The following is a 17,559-nucleotide window of genomic DNA, read 5'->3' on the forward strand; positions in this document are numbered from 1 at the left end:
GGATGTTCAATTCAATAAATCTTCATTCGGATACATTTGTCGTGTCCATAAAAGCACAGGTCAAATCAATCAATTCACAAAACACTTAAAAATCTTTAAAATGCATAAAAATACAGTGCTCAAAGAAGAAAGAGAAAATGGCATGTGGAATATGCACATAAATTAATTATTACCATTCACTTATAAACATATTTTGTTGAGGCAGACTAAAATTCAACCTTCATTCATCGCCCATGGTGGTAAGTGCATGGACAGCTGCCTTCAAAAAGGAGCATACTCGAAAGATCAAAACACCTTCTTCCAGACTAAGAATTTTAGTAAAGGCTGTTTTACGGCCAATGATGGCATTTTCCTTAAAAAACGGGATTAGGAACAGTTTGGTGTACATTTGATCAAAATTACAAAAGAATAAAAAGTGTTCCAAGGTTTCTTTACTATGATTGTTACATAGGCACATCTTTTGCTCAAGTTTAGTACTATGCCCTAACGGAAAACAAGCTTGTATGTGAGTCTAGGGAAAACCCGAGACTGAAGCAATGCACAGCTTGAAAGGCACTAAGGCCTAAATTTTATAAACAAAACATTTTTTTCACAAGCTATTAAGCCAATTGATTTACTCCTATGTTCTCAAAAGACATCCAATATAATACAAAATTCAAATTAGACTCAAATGCTAGTACATTTCAAAAATCTGATCAATTTCTCAGTATTAGAAAGTACATTTCACTTTTTAGTAAACATCCCAAAAGAAACGTTCATCAACAACCCAATGCATTTCGGGTTCACCCTGAACCCTTCATCAGGGGAAATTACATTACAAATATCCACATATTTATGTAGTTTAAACTCTTCGGAGCCAGTCAGATTGCGAATCTACAACAAAGAAATACAATAGCCTCAATTACGATCAAAATAGAATACAATAGTGTGCAACTATGATTTATATTACTGTAGATTTTACATGCTAAAAAACTGTACAACTCATGGTATCAATGTCGTTTTTTAGCATGTAAAACCTACAGTAATATAAATCATAGTTGAACACTATTGTATTCTATTTTGATCGTAATTGAGGCTATTGTATTTCTTTGTGGATATTTGTAATGTAATTTCCCCTGATGAAGGGTTCAGGGTGAACCCGAAATGCATTGGGTTGTTGATGAACGTTTCTTTTGGGATGTTTACTAAAAAGTGAAATGTACTTTCTAATACTGAGAAATTGATCAGATTTTTGAAATGTACTAGCATTTGAGTCTAATTTGAATTTTGTATTCTATTGGATGTTTTTTGAGAACATTGGAGTAAATCAATTTGCTTAATAGCTTGTGAAAAAATGTTTTTGTTTATAAAATGTAGGCCTTAGTGCCTTTCAAGCTGTGCATTGCTTCAGTCTCGGGTTTTCCCTAGACTCACATACAAGCATTTTTTCCGGGGGATAGGTACCTTCTCCTACAGCACTGCACGCTAACAGTGAAAACAATCGTGTTTATTTACTAGATAAGTTTGATAAAGACGGTGTGCAGACCCACCCACATTACATATTCCTAACGGAAAACAAAGCATGTATTTCATGGCATCCACTCTTAACCTGAACAATAGTCCTCTTTCCCATCGATTAATATTCTTCAGGAGATAACCTGATGGCAATTTAGGTGAAAGGTTCTCTATTGACATATACCCTTCTTCTGACTGTTTGGACATCTCTTCAGCCTGTCTTAACATGTTATACTTTTCATATAGCATTCCCTGAAGGGATTCTTTATTTACACTGCCCAACTCACTAGGGTTAAAAAAGAGGTGCTCAAGATTTATGCTGGACAGGCTTTCTCGTACAGCCAAGAGCCAAGGTATGTCCATCCTCTTGTCGCAGTTAAGGCAGTCAGAAATTATACTTTGTGTTAGTGTTACCGCAGGATTCTGCCATACTTTGAGCCAGAAAATAGCTGGCCGGGCTCTGATGAAGTCTTCTATATATGTCAAATTTAACTCCCTGTGACAAACATACTTAGAAGCAGTGATCGGTGCTCCTAGCAATTTTCGACAGAATCTATTTTCCTCGGTTTGGATACCCTTACAACCTGAGTGTCCCCAAACCTCTGCCCCATAGGTTGCCACCGGGATACATAGTAGTTTGAACATGTTAATGATAGATAATACTACCTCAATCTTTCTAGGGTGAGGTAATGATAGTACAGAATTAATAGCTTTAGCAAATTTGCCTATACTATGTGAAACGTGAGTAGTCCACAGGCCGTTAGCTGCAAATACCATGCCCAAATAGGGAAAGGTGCAGGTACTTTGTAGATGTTCATTTCCCATGGTAAATGATCTAATAGAGTACTTCCTTGGTCCACAAGCCATTAAAAAGGAATTATTAAAATTGGTGCGAAGGTCTAAAACAGCCATAAAATCAACAAAACCCTTTATTAAAAGTGCGTAGTGCATTTAGGGTGCGGTCCATTAAGACCTCATCATCTGCATATAACAGGGCAAGGAGGGTGCTGCCATTAATCTTATGGACGTCATTTGTAAGCTTACTCAGGGAGTTATGCAATTCATTATGTATAAAATAAATAGCAGTGGGGCCAATACGCACCCCTGCCGATATTGATATCCTCAGTCACCTCCCTGTTTTTACCAATACGCACCCGTGCCTTTAAGTCCCTATGTAAGTACGCTAAAAAATGAACTAAGGCTTCGTCCAACACGTATTTTAAAAGAATAGACCAAAGTTGTGACCTGTTTACAAAATCAAAGGCGGAAGTTAAGTCCATAAACGCCAGATAAATAGGGGATTTCCGTGCCACACTATATTTACCAATGATTAAATTGAGGTTTAGGCTCTGTTCAACAGTGCCTACTTTGCTTATAAAACCTAGTTGGCAGGAATTTAAAATATGTTCATCCTTGGCCCAGGTCCTGAATTGTTAAACAGGATTCTCCCAAGAATTGTTTAAGGTATTGTCGATAAGGGAGATTCGTCTGTAGCAGCTAGGGTTGGAGCGATCACCTTTTTTAAACATAGGGACTATAATGCTAATAGACCATGTGCAAGGAATTGAAACAGCAGTTAAATTATTAAAAACATTTAATAAAAGGGGTGCCCAAAATTTAGGTTTGTGCTTTATGAGATCTATTGGTAGCCCATCAGGCCCCGGTGCCTTATTACTCAGACTCTGCTGTATGGCTTCCTCAACTTCGGATACAGTTATCTCGATCTTAGCAGGTCTTTAGTGATTGTATGGGTCCTCATTCCCTGTTGTAGCTTTGTAAATCTTAGAGAAATGGGATACCCATACTTTGCTAGAGATTGTACAACTTATTGAGGTCAGTGTAAGGCACGCTGATCTCATATCCTTCACTGCTATCCAAAAACCCATCCCATTATTAAGTTTGGCGGCGCATGTGAGGTTGTCCCATCTCTCTTTTAGAACAGCGTCTTGCCTTTGTTTTATAATGGACTTATATTGGTGCCTTAATGATCTTATGAGTGTTTGATCCCTAGGCTTCATTGACAAGGCCTTGCGAAGATCTCTGTTGGCTCTAGAACAGGTGCCATCAAACCAACGTAGGCCCTGATTGGGCCGAGTTATTGGTTTGGTTAGCAAAGATTTAATGCCCCCACCCAGTTGGGCAAATGCATCAACTACATTGTGGTTATAATCACCCGGAGTCAGACATCTATCAATAAGTATTCAATATGTTTTAACCATTCTAAGGAATAGGTCACAACTATTAACACCTCTCCAGACCACTCTTAAATTATCAGTTGCGGCCACTAAATTGATAGCCCCACATTCTTTCTCAAAGTTTGGCCTATGTGCATCTCTAAGGGTAGTAGCAATAGGATTGTGATCATCTAAAAACATCTGTATTACCTCAGCTTTTACTAGGAAATCTACCAAAAAGGAGGAAATGAACACTTAATCAATTATGGAGGAACAACCTCGCCCTCTGTATGTTGGTACAATTATTCGATCTTTGTGGGGTACCGCCTCAATTTCCATTACGTTCACTAAGTTGGAAGGTGCATGTTTACAGAGTCCCTTTCAAATACTGAATCTCAATGGTATGTATGAAGATTTTGTGACCGTGAATGCAGTTGCGAAACATTCGCAATTTACCACCAACTTCAAGTTGGTGGTAACCCATTTGCAAATGGCAATGGGTCCCTTAGCGACCCCTTTGGGTATGGTGGCAAAACATTTTTTTAAGAGAAGAGAGTGGTGCCACGGACCACTGCCTGCTCTCAAAAAATAAAAATAAAACATTTAATTTTTCTTTTTGAAATGCACCCCATTTTCCTTTAAGAAAAACGGGTTGCGTTAAAAAAAAAACAATTGCTTTATTTAAAGGCAGTCACAGACATGTGGGTCTTCTGACCCCAGCATGCCACCACCATGTGATTTTATAGAATCCAAATGGGTTGCAAATTGCGACCTACCTCTTTAATATTCATACGATAGGTCGATTTGCGGCCCACTGGGAATCGTATGAAACTCATGGAGTTTCAAAACAGTCAAATAGAGATTTCCTAATTGTGATTCACAAACGGAAGTCTATGTACATCAGGCCCATGATGGTTAAGTATTTAGGAATCGCTAAAAATTAAGGGCCAGATGTACAACTATCTTTGCATGTGCAAATGGTATACAACCTTTACAACGAAATTTTTACCACGCACTACCATTACAACGCGGTCATTACAACGCATACCATTACAACGCATTGCGCTGGGGGGCACTCTAGGATAGGGAATAGGTTAATTTACTATCCAATAACCTCCCTAGTGTCCACGGGGACTGGAGTTGGAATAGTAAATTAAACTATTCACTATCCAGCACCCCAAAGCGCTATGCGTTGTAATAGTATGCGTGGTAAAAACCGCGTTGTAATGGTATGCGTGGTAAAAGTATGCGTTGTAACGTCATACATCCGTGCAAATGGGTTTGCAAACCTGTTTGTGGATGCAAAAATGGCATGGGTATGTACAAAATCTACTTAGTGAGGTACAATTTTGTGCAACTGCAAAATAAGGTTTTGCGACTTGCTATTAGGAAGGGAGGGTTTCCTTTCTAATAGCATGCGCAACCCTATGTACAGATGTTTTGTGTCCGCAATTGGGGCGCAAAACACTTGCAAATTACCACCCTCGTCAGGAGGGTAGTAATGGGGTCGCAAAAGGGAAGGGGTTTGCAGGGGGTCCCAGGGACCACAGACCCTGCTTGCAGGTAGGTCACTCCCCACGCCACCACACGGCCGCCAGCTGCCTAGTACCTGCTCCCTGCCGCCTGCCTGTTTTCCTGCCGTTTCCCACTCCTTCCCGCCGCTGCATCCCTGCGGCCCACCCCCCTGCACCCCATTGGCCACCCTGCTCCCGCCTCCCAGCTGCTCCTCCCTCCCTCTCCCCCTCTTAAGGAGGCCGCGCAGTGGCGTAGGAGAGACCTCTGACCCTGCTTGCAGACAGGTCTCTAACCACGCCACCACACAGCTGCCAGTTGCCTCGTACCTGCTCCCTGCCGCCCGCCTGTTTTCCCGCCGTGTCCCGCTCCTTCCCGCCGCTGTGTCCCTGCGGCCCCGCCCCCCTTCTCCCCATTGGGCACCCCGCTCCCGCCTCCCAGCTGCTCCTCTCTCCTTATCCCCCTCTTATGGAGGCCGCACAGCAGCTGCGCAGCGGACGCTCGCAGCGGGCGCGCCAAAGGCAAGCCCGTCTGCGCCCATCCAGGCCTGGACGGTGCCAGCGCGAGAACCCCTGGACCCCGCCAACACCACAACACCAGACACCACTACGACGCCAGCACCCTCTACGCACTCAACGCCGGCCGAAACCACACCTGCTTCCAAGTCACCCCGAAATGGACTCACGGACCTTTCTCCTGCCACACCTGCAGCTTCACCTGCGACAGAGCCACCAAACCTCCAAGAACTGGACCCAACCACCTCCGCTGCATACTCCTCAACACCCGCTCCGCACGCAAACATGCCGTCGAGCTCTGGGATCTGCTCGACAACTCAGCCCCAGCCGTGGCCTTCCTGACCGACACCTGGTGGAACGACTCCTTGGCAACCAACATCGCCATAACCATCCCGGACGGCTACAAGATCACCTGCAGGGATCGCGCCAATGGAATCGGAGGAGGAATAGCCATCGTCCACAAGTCCACCCTCAAGGTCGCCACCCACACAGACGACACCCTCAACACCGCCGAACACCTGCACTTCTGGATCCACACCGACCCCAACACCACCCTCAGAGGAACACTCATCTACACTCCATCGCCCGACCATGCACTCGCCTCCACGGACTACATCCTCCTCGGGGACCTGAATTTCCACTTCGAGAACAACAACAACGCCAACTCCGCCAACCTGATCGACAACCTCGCCAACCTCGGCCTCAGACAACTCGTCACCGCACCCACCCACGCTGCTGGCCACACACTGGACCCCGTCTTCTTCACAGGCACCCACGTCACCTTCGACCACACTACTGAACTCCACTGGACCGACCACCACTGCATCCATTTCACCTTCAATAAACCAACCACGCACCACCGCACCCAACAGCTACCTCACCGCTGCTGGAGCAAAGTCACCGAAGACCAGCTGACCACCACCCTCACCCAAAACCCACCCACCGACCCCACCAACCCAGAAACCGCAGCCCGCATCCTCAGACAGTGGATCGACAACTGCACCAACACCCTGCCCCACTCAAGAAACCCTCCAACAACCATGCCAGCAAGAGAGCCACCTGGTTCACCAACGAGCTGCAGACCTCCAAACGCGCATGCCGGAAACTGGAGGAGATATGGCTCCACGAACGCACTCCAGACAACCACGCAGCCCACAAGGACTCCACCCGCAGACATCACCACCTCATCAGATTAGCCAAGAGTTCCTCCTTCAAAGACCGCCTGGATAACCAGGCACACGACAGCAAAGAGCTTTTCAGAATCGTAAAGGAACTCTCCAACCCTAGCGCCAACGCCAACGACATACCACACTCACAAGAACTGTGCAACTCACTGGCCATCTTCTTCCACCGCAAGATCGCTGACATCCATGACAGCTTCAACACCATGACCGCCCGACTATGCCAGACCCCACCTTCCCTGTAAACACCTCCAGCGCCAACCGCCTGACCTCCTGGTCCAACATCAACGACGACGAGACAAGCAAGGTCATGAACTCCATCCACTCAGGATCTCTGTCGGACCCATGACCACACCACGTATTCAACAAAGCAGATGCTGCCATCGCACCCCAACTACGGAAGGTCATCAACATCTCCTTCAAAACAGTGACATTCCCGGAAAGCTGGAAACACGCCGGAATCAATGCCCTCCTCAAGAAGCCCAAGGCGTATCCCAAGGACCTCTAAAACCTCCGGCCCATCTCCCTGCTCCCGTTCCCGGCAAAGGTCATCGAGAAAATCGTCAACATGCAACTGGTCCACCACCTGGAAGACAATAACATCTTGGACCCGTCCCAGTCCGGGTTCAGACGAAACCACAGCACCGAGACAGCCCTCATCGCTGCCACAGACGACATCAGGCGCCAACTAGACAACAGCAAAACATCAGCCCTCATCCTCCTGGACCTGTCAGCCGCCTTCGACACGGTCTGCCACCGCACTCTAAAGACACGCCTCCTAGAAGCCGGAATCCAAGAGAAGGCCCTTGACTGGACCACGTCCTTCCTCTCCGGCAGAACCCAGAGCGTCCGCCTCCCGCCCTTCCGATCCGAGGCCACCGACATCATCTGCGGCGTCACCCAGTGCTCATCCCTCAGCCCGACGCTGTTCAACATCTACATGGCCCCCTCGCACAAGTGGCCAACCAACACGACCTCAATATCATCTCCTACGCTGATGACACCCAGCTCATCCTCTCCCTCACCAAGGACCCGCACACCTCCAAAACCAACCTCCACGAGGGAATGAAGGCCGTCACCGACTGGATGAGGAACAGCCGTCTGAAGCTGAACTCAGACAAGACCAAGGTACTCATCCTCGGACCCACCCCCTCAGCCTGGGACGACTCCTGGTGGCCGACCACACTGGGAACAGCACCGACACCCACCGACCATGCATGCAACCTAGGATTCATCCTCGACTCCTCCCTCTCCATGTCTAAACAGGTCAACACCGCCTCCTCCTCCTGCTACAACAGCCTCCGCATGCTCCGCAGGATCTACAAGCGGATCCCGACCGAAACAAGAAGAATGGTGACACAGGCCCTCGTCAGCAGCAGACTGGACTACGGCAACGCACTCTACGCAGGAATACCAGCCAAATACCTACGACGACTACAACGCATCCAAAACGCCTCCGCCCAACTGATCATCAACGTCCCCCACCGCAGCCACATCACCCCCACCTGAGAGACCTACACTGGCTCCCCGTCGATAAGAGGATCACCTTCCATCTCCTCACCCACGCACACAAACCACTCCACAACGCCGGACCAGCCTACCTGAACAGCAGACTCAGCTTCTACACCTCCACCCGCCAGCTCCGCTCCGCCAGCCTCACCCTCGCTGGCGTTCCTCGCATCCAACGAACAACCTCCGGTGGCAGATCCTTTTCCTACCTCGCCGCCAAGACCTGGAACACCCTCCCTACCCACCTACGGCAGACCCAAGACCTACTCGCTTTCAGAAGACTCCTCAAGACCTGGCTCTTCGAGCAGTAGCGGCACCCCCACCCCTCAGCGCATTGAGACCCTCACGGGGAAGCGCGCTTTACAAGTACTCTGGATGATTGATTGATTGTTTGACCACTGCCTCCCCTTACAAAATTAAACGAAAATGTTTCATTTTTTGGGGGGGAGGGCCTGCCATTCCCAATAGGGTTGCAAATTGGGAGAGGCTCATTAATATTCATGAGCCTCTCTATTTGCGACCCCATTTAGAATCGCTAACAGTGTGTTACACACTGTTGTACATCCTAAATAGCACCTTGCAAATTGCGAGTAGCAAAAGACGCGCAAAATTGCGATGTGCTGGTTTGGCCGTCGTACATCTGCCCCTTGGTGTATAATATGTTGTCTGTTTGCATAATATTTACATTTTGTGCTTTTGCAGCACAATCAATGTTATTGATTTCCGCAATTATGCCCTTTTCTTTTTTCAGTATTAAAGTTGGTATTAAATAAATCCTCTAAAAACAACTAGGGATTTCTTCTGTATGTGCAAGCCTGGGGAAAGATAGTGAGAACTCACAACAATAAGTCAAATATGCCTGACTGTCTCTGGCAGGTGGTTGTTACTTGTGCAATATATATTATCTCCAGGTAAACTGACAGAGATGCATTGGTCAAATCTTGTGTTCCCCCTTCGCTCTAGTTTATTAGTTGGTCCATACCTGCGCTTACCAAATGGTTAATAATAATTGCATGGTCAAATGTTCTTTATACGTGTAAAATCGTAATGGCCTGTGTTGAATTAATTATTATATAAACACAATTTTCAGCACCTCTGCCAATACGCATATCTCCAAACATGCAGAATGTTCATGAACTGAGCAGTGAGACAAACATTGAAGAATGAGCAAAGGGTGTGGCACCAACCTTTAACCATACTCCAATTAACCACGTCATCGTTGTTGGCCTCTGGTCCTGAACAGTGACGTCTGACATACACGTAGTCCTACAAACCACCCACAAAAACATTGTGGTTTGGCCAGTGCATAGGCAGATCAGGTACAAAGCCACTGGAATGCAGTCTGTGAATATCAGTAACAGGATAGGAGCAATGCTTCATTTCTGAAAATACCAGTGCCACGGACCAAGGTATTTCACAGGAAGTCACAGTGGTTGGCACTATCCACTGTACCTGCCAGCACAGCCAAATACCACGTATCACACAATACTAGTGTGACAGTGCAAACCAGTCCAAGCCCCTCAAGTGGTAAGGCTGGCCAGGGATATCATCAGCTGGATCACAAGTTGGCCACAGGTTGGCTAAATTTCTGCTGCTCCTCTGCTCGCCCGTGTGCCTCGGGATGCAGAGCGCCTGGTGAAGCAGACTGGCAGGGCAAACATATCAGGACGCCCTTGATAGCATTGATATTTGGGCTCCAGTACCATCAAACGACCTGATAGCAGCACTTGCTTCTCCTTTTTTGTTGATGTGTAGACTTTCTTCTTTGTGCCTTGACTTCCTATCAGACTGCACTCCCTCAGGTGAAAGCTGGGAGTGGAATCAGGAAGCACCAGAGCACAATGGATGCCAGGGTTATGATGAGAGGGAGTTAGTCAATAGGAGTCCCACATCTTAATTTGGGACAGTCACTGGCAACAGAAATTATTATAATTATAAGGTTTTTAACCGAGGTACAGATGAGAGTGGAGCAGCAGCTGATGATAACTACGTGTAAACACCCATCAAGTATTCTGCGGAATGGTGAGAATACTACACCTCCCATTCTGCAATATGTAGGCAGAGGATCCTTTGCGTGGTAATATTAAAGAAATTGGCTGGGTGGCTTGGCTGGGTGACAATTTCCTTCTGCGTCGCCCACATTTGACTCCTAATACATCTATCAGGTAGCGAGCCTTGCTGGCAGTGAACAAGGATATGAACCCCTGGGGTTTTCTGGCCTCAGTCAGCTACCTTGATAAATTGAAGAAGACAGCTCAAGAGTAGAATATAACTCTATACACCTCAAGACATCCAAATCCTTCATGGATGGATTGGCCATGGATGAGGGGCGATCACACCACAGGATTCAGGATAGCCGTGGTCTCCTATAGTGGGAAGGATATGATTTCATGTGTTGGGGAGGGCTTTCCCTTTCATTTTTCATTCCCATTGGTTCACCGCTCTATCTATCTTCTTTCCTCTTCCCATAGGAACTTTGATGAGCCCATACATTTCGAGCCAGAGTCTTGTTTATCTTGAAGGTCTACTTACCAGGGATGTATGACGGTACAACGCGTACTTTTACAACGCGTACTGTTACCACGCAACTTTTACAACGCAAGTCGGTACAACGACTTGCGTTGGGGGGCGCTGGATAGTAAATTTTTTAACTTACTATTCCAACTCCAGTCCCCGTGGATAGTAGGGAAGGAGTTGGATAGTAAATTAAATTATTTACTATCCTGGAGCGCCCCCCAGCGCAAGTCGTTGTAACGACTTTCGTTGTAATAGTTGCGTGGTAACAGTACCGCGTTGTAAAAGATTAGTTGTAAAGGATGTTCCCCACTTACCAGGAGTGCTTTTCTTAGTGGTTTTCTCTTTGAATGGGGAAGGTGATAAGGAGCATTAACTCACCTCTGCTAAGGCATCCATTTCTCTTATTTTAGTCTAAGACACAACTATCCCAGGGGCATATTATCAATGAATTTAAAGGGCTCCATGTCAAAACATAGACTGTGCAAAGATACTTTGCGCATGGACTCCAAAACAGAGACTGTCAGAAACTTGAACTTGCATAAAAAGCTGCCTGCAAAAATGTAGGCTGGCATTTTATTGCAAGCTGAGTTTCCAGTCATTTAAGGAGTGGCTTGTTGTTTTAACTCCATTCCAGGTAGATTTGGGGGGATGTTCTTGATAGTGTGACGTGGCGCATGGAGATTTGTTTATAGGGTAATATTGATAAAAGTTGGAGGTTTAGCGAGTCTATGATTTTGAGTTTCTGTAAAGCCTGTTTTTGCAGTCTGTGGTGCCACGGGCTACCCTTCACCGGTGTTTGTTGACAAATAGAAAATGGAAATTAGGCGAGCACGCCTGCTTTCCGTATGAAAATGGCAGTTAACTAAACAGGAAAGCCTTGTGCACCGAGACTTGGGATGAGGACAACTGGCTCTGTTCTCTGTTCAGTTTCCTGTACTTAACAAGGATTCCTGTTTACATCTTGCCCGGTTTGCATTTGTCACTGCTATTGCCTCTTGTGAAACTCTTTACTGCTCGCCACCCGTCTCTTAAACAACAAGCTTTTACACATGTGATATGGGACGTCATCGACTCACCGGGCCCTGGCAGTCTATTACCCTCGCCTGGAGGCAAATGAACCCAGCCACAGCTGCAGGTTTGTTTTCATGCCCTGCACGACTTCTGGGAACACAGAAATGCACGCTGGAGTTTTGCAACATTCCGGGAGTCTGCATTACTCAATGTATTTTGATGACGCATCTCATGGCAAGAAAAAGTTGTTGTTGAAATGCCATAATTGACACCTCGGCTGCTTGCACACCTGTTCATTTTACACCGTTGTCATTTCCTATATGAAGGGATGTCTGGATCCTGTCAGCAACTGTAGTGACAAGATGCTGCTGAACTAAAGCTTTTGGAAAGGGGAAATTATTTCGAATGATTTAGGAAAATGTGGTCGTAAACAATATAATAAACATATAAAGGATGTTGAATGTTTCCTTCGGCTGGCACTGAGTTTGTTTTATGTAGCATGCTCTTGGAATGACCCAAAGAAGCACACACCTTGTTCAAAACTCAACAGAAAATGTGAGGTGGACACATCAAAACATGAAAGCCTCCTCCTTCTCACTTCTTGAGTTCTGCAAGAAGCTGAAGACCTTGCTCTTCATATAAGCACTTTAGGGACCGCACAACTACACACCTGCCCAAGCGCCTGGTACCCTCACGGGTGTTTAGTGCACTTTACAAATCAATTCAACATAACATAACACAAGGCCATATATGGACATGAACCTGACGGGAAAGGAGAGGTTTTTGCAGGAAAACATCAGATCACTTTGCATGAAGGTGTTAGAAGAAAAGCAGCTGACGCAGACAGGCAAAAGGCAGTAACATGTATGTTAAAACAATATTAAGCAGGTCCCTGAAGCGCTAGGACGGTGCTCGTCCACTGCAGTATTGATAGGAAAGGGGAGATTACTTGCACTCTCCCTGACAGTGCTAAAAACCACAATGCACAGTGGTGCTGGAACAGTTTTCAAAGAAGGGGTGCTGGCATCAGTGTTACATCATTCAAGTCATAGGGACTGTGAAAATCTTAGCTTCATACAAAGAACAGATGTAGCAAAAGAGCCACGCCTATTCAGCAGGAGAGTGGTAAGGGTTTGGAATGTAGCCAGTGGGCAATTTTGGAGCACACTCTTACAAATATATTGCTAAAGCAGTGTGGTAGAGCACTTCCATTTACAGCCAGCTCATTTTTTATTGAAATGACCACTAAACTTCCAAAAACGTAGTTTTACAGAAAACACTATACATACCACAGATTATTAATTCGTGGAAATCGGGTTTCAGTGAATATTAATATTTTATCACCTAAAAGTAGAGTGTCTTGATTGGTTTTGATCCTATTAAAATATTTGTTTTCATCAAACTTCAGAAATACAAAAGAAAGTGTTCCATTTGTGCGTTCATAACTGCTGATATATCTTGAAACAGTTGAAGTTTTGTTGTATGTTGGAAAAATCATCAACATCCTAGAGCCTCTTTTTCATACCCACCAAGATTATCACATAGTTCACATTACAAAATTCGGTCACTTTGCAGTCAGAGAAAGAAAAGTAATCACCAATCTCAATGTTAAAAGAATAAGCAGCAATTTGTCAGAAGACAGAGCCTCGCGTCAACTATATGACAAGATAAAATGCAAAAGCATCTTTATTGCTCATTCGCTTTTCAAACTCCAGCACGTCTATTTTAGGAATACTGCCGAGCATCTCCGCCCGACACCATGGGCCTCCATTTATGAAAAGTGACGCATCGCTGCGTGAAAACAGCGATGCGTCACTTTTCACTGCGCTCTCCCTGCGACATGATTGATGCGTCATATTTATAATATGACGCATCATGTCGCAAGGAGTTACAGATACGTCAGTATTTCTGACGTATCTGTAAGCGCAAAAGTGACGCATTGCTGGGGTGTGTCACAAAAGTGACGCAACTCCAGCAATGCGTCCTTTCACATGGGGACAGCCCCATGTGAAAGGGCTTGCATCAGTCTTACGCCTGCTGTGAGGCAGGCGCAAGATTTTGACGCAACAGCGTCCTAAAAGTCACGCAGTGAAATCTCATAGATTTCACTGCGTCACTATTACGAGGCTTTTTGCGTGTGAACGCCCCCTTTGCATACATTATACCTGACGCAGGTATAATGTAGCGCAGGGGTTTACAAAGTGACGCATCTGCTTAGATGCGTCACTTTGTAAATAGTGCGCATCCGGAGGCAAGTTTTACGCCGCCGATGCGTCACAAAAAGTGACGCATCGGAAGCGCAAAACTCACGCAAGGCCTCATAAATGACGCCCCATTGCTTCCAGCACCTTTGCCAACATGCGTATCTCCAAATGTGCAGGGTGCACTTAAACTGAACAGTGAGACAAACATTGAAGCATAATTTCTAATTTCTAATTTAAAACATTTATAAAGCGCAGCGTGCACCGTACGGTTTCTTGGCGCTATAAGCAAAGGGTGTGGCACCAACTTTCCACCATAGTCCAATAACTGCTTCACCCTAGATTAGGGTGACCAGAATTTTAAAGCCAAAAACCGGGACATTTCAAGGAACTAGAAGAAGGACTACAATTTTACTTCAAGCGAGCGGACAGAATGACAGCGCTCCTCAACAGAGAATTAAAGAACAGGTGTTATGATTGTACTCGAGTGTCCCTGCTGGGACAACGTAAGTTGTTGGTTCTTTCTCAAGCATTTTTTTTAACTCTGTAGCTTGCCTAATAATTAAATTGTTTCCTTGAAACAACTGATAACTTTCCCTGCTTTGTAAAGCATTAAAAAGCACCTGCTGCCGTTTTTAGTCGACCCTCTCTAAAAACCGGTACAGGAGCTAGATTCCTGAAATCTGCTGGGACAGCTGGTGGCCGGGACCGTCCGGGCAAATCTGGGACGCCTGGTCACCCTACCCTAGATGGCCTCTGGACATGAACAGTGCCGTCTGCCTTACGTACTGTCCTACAAACCACCCGCAAAAACATTATGGCTTGGCCAGTGCATAAAGAAATCAGGTATAAAGTCACTGGAAGGCAGTGTATAAATATTAATTAACAGGGTACACAGTGCTTAATTCGTAAAAATATAAGTGTTAGAGACTACTTTATTTCTCAGGGACCACCGTGGTTGGCACTTCCTACTGTCCCTTCCAGCATGGTCAAATGCCAACCGTTGCACAATTCTAGTGTGACTGCTTGAACTTAGTATTGGTCCCCCGAGCTGTAAGGATGGCCTGAAAATGTTGGTTGCATTTTATTTAAAAAACTTTTTTTAAACCTCATGATGCGTTGTTGATGAACTGTGCTTAATAATAGCGCCATCATGTAGTGGACTGTCCAAAATAGGAGTTGGTGTTTAAAAATAAATGCTGATTCCAAGGATTGGTAAGAACCAACACTGGATAGCTCCAATCCGGTTGATGTCCTATAGGGTACAAAACATATAACAGTAATGTCAGAAAATTCAAATAAAGGAAAATTGCTCACACACAACACAGTTGAAATGAACAAAATGATTAGGAGCCACTGACATTCAGCACCAAACTGGAAGAAGGTCTATCAAGACTACTTTGAGTGCAATGCGAGAGTGTAACATCAAGAGTGAGATGGGAAGTCAATCGGAGCATCGAAAGAGCCTCCGCACAGAAGCTGTCTGCAATGGCATTCAGGTGAGTACTACTACTAACTGTACTGCTAGATGACTACTGAGGTCATCACTAGAACTCTCTACTAGCAAATATTAGGGCAAGCTCCCTACCGCAGGAATTCACACAAGCACTGATATTTCATCACTTGCAACTAGAAATATATGGGTGACTACCAGCACATGTACTCCATGTCCCTGTAAACATGTGTTCTTCACACATGTTATGTTGCATTCATTATGGCTGTTTACTTGAGGTCCGCAGATGGATTAATCCTAAATTAGGCTACCATCATTCACGGTCAATGCCGGCTAGTTCCATTGGTGCCCAATGACCTTTGGGTGCTGCTCCACCCAAAACAATCTTGATCACTTACTGCTATTTCTGGGATACAGTTTTAAAACTCACCGTGTCGTCCCATTCCCAACAACCATTGCCACCTGAAACTATGATAGGGCCCGTTTGGCATCTCTACAGATCATGAGGTCTGTCACAATCACTGGAGCCTGGTAAGCCAGGTATGTGCATCATTGACTAAGGACGTGTCCCAGTTTTCCCCTTGGCAATCAGTGGCACCCCTTTCAGTGCTTTGAGATTCCCTGTTCACTACTGAATGGTGAGTGATCAGGTCTGGCTGGGGCACCAGATCATTTGCTAAGATCACCTGAACTACGTTTCTTTCACTGTTGACTAATTATAAACTAAAACACAGAAAGAAATGTAATACTCTGCCATGCGTATCATATCAAGTCGTTAATTGGCGTGTAAGGTTGTGTGGCATGAATAGCTCTCTGTGTCATTTTAAGACATTTGGCTGAACTGAGATGTCTTTGTCTGTGAAAGGTGTACTATGTATAACGGTTTAGTTGAAAAGAATTTGGTCCCTCACTGTAATTTTGGAAGTGGCAGAAAACGACTTGGGTTATTTCTCGGCCCTTCTGCATTGGAGTGTCCTATTTTAATACTCCAACATTTTCCTAAAGATATCTACTATTTTTTATAAGATATAGCTCTGAATTGATTGTTTTGTGAGGCATTATTTTTTTCATTCTCTGAGCTACAAACATACAGCGACCTCTTAGAGTAAGTCCTGACTGCTCCTGCATGGAAGTCCTGCATAGTATACAAAAAGGGCAATATTTAGCAGAACATTGTTCTAGTCTGCATGAAAAATGTGATGGAAACCAAAAGCAAATATTGGATTTGCTTTCCACTGGAAAGTAGTGCCAAAGTACCAACAATTTGGAAAGTAGTCCCAAAGTAACACAAAGTTGGAAAGTAACCCAAAGTAACACAACTTTGGTTGCATCAAATATTAGTAAATTAGGGCCATATGTATCAAGGAACCAATTTGCGATTCTGTAATAGCGATTTTTAAGAAATCGCTATTTCAGAATCGCAAAATGGTATGTATCAAGAAAAACGCAATTTTTGTGTGATTTCTTGTTATTCCTTAACTGCGAATTCGCAAATTGCGAATTTGCAATTAAGGAATACTTTCCCATTCATTTCTATGGGCCAGGAGGCCCATAGGAAGGAATGGGACTTTTTTCTCAATTTGCGATTCGCAATTTGCAAATCGCAAATTGAGAATAATTTCAAGGGTGCAGGGGTGTCCAAAGGACACCCTGTTGCACCCCTGAAATAAGCATGGGTGCACATGTGATACACCTACATGCCCTAAGGGCATGTATGTGCGTCACATGGCACTTTGAAAAATGCTGAAATGTGCATTTTTTAAGAAAATCGCAACTTACCACCAACTAGTAGTTGGTGGTAATTTACGATTCCTTAAGGGCATTTTGGAATTTTTTTTTGCTTAATACATTGCATTTAAGGAATCGCAATTTGCGATTCCTTAAATGCAATCGCAAAATAAGGAATGGCAAATTTTGCGATTCCTTATTTTGCACCCAAATTCTTTCATACATACCATTTTGCGAAAATGGGTTCGCAAACACCGAAATTCT

This window comes from Lissotriton helveticus, chromosome 10, assembly GCF_964261635.1.
Source record: "Lissotriton helveticus chromosome 10, aLisHel1.1, whole genome shotgun sequence".
NCBI lineage: Eukaryota > Metazoa > Chordata > Amphibia > Caudata > Salamandridae > Lissotriton > Lissotriton helveticus.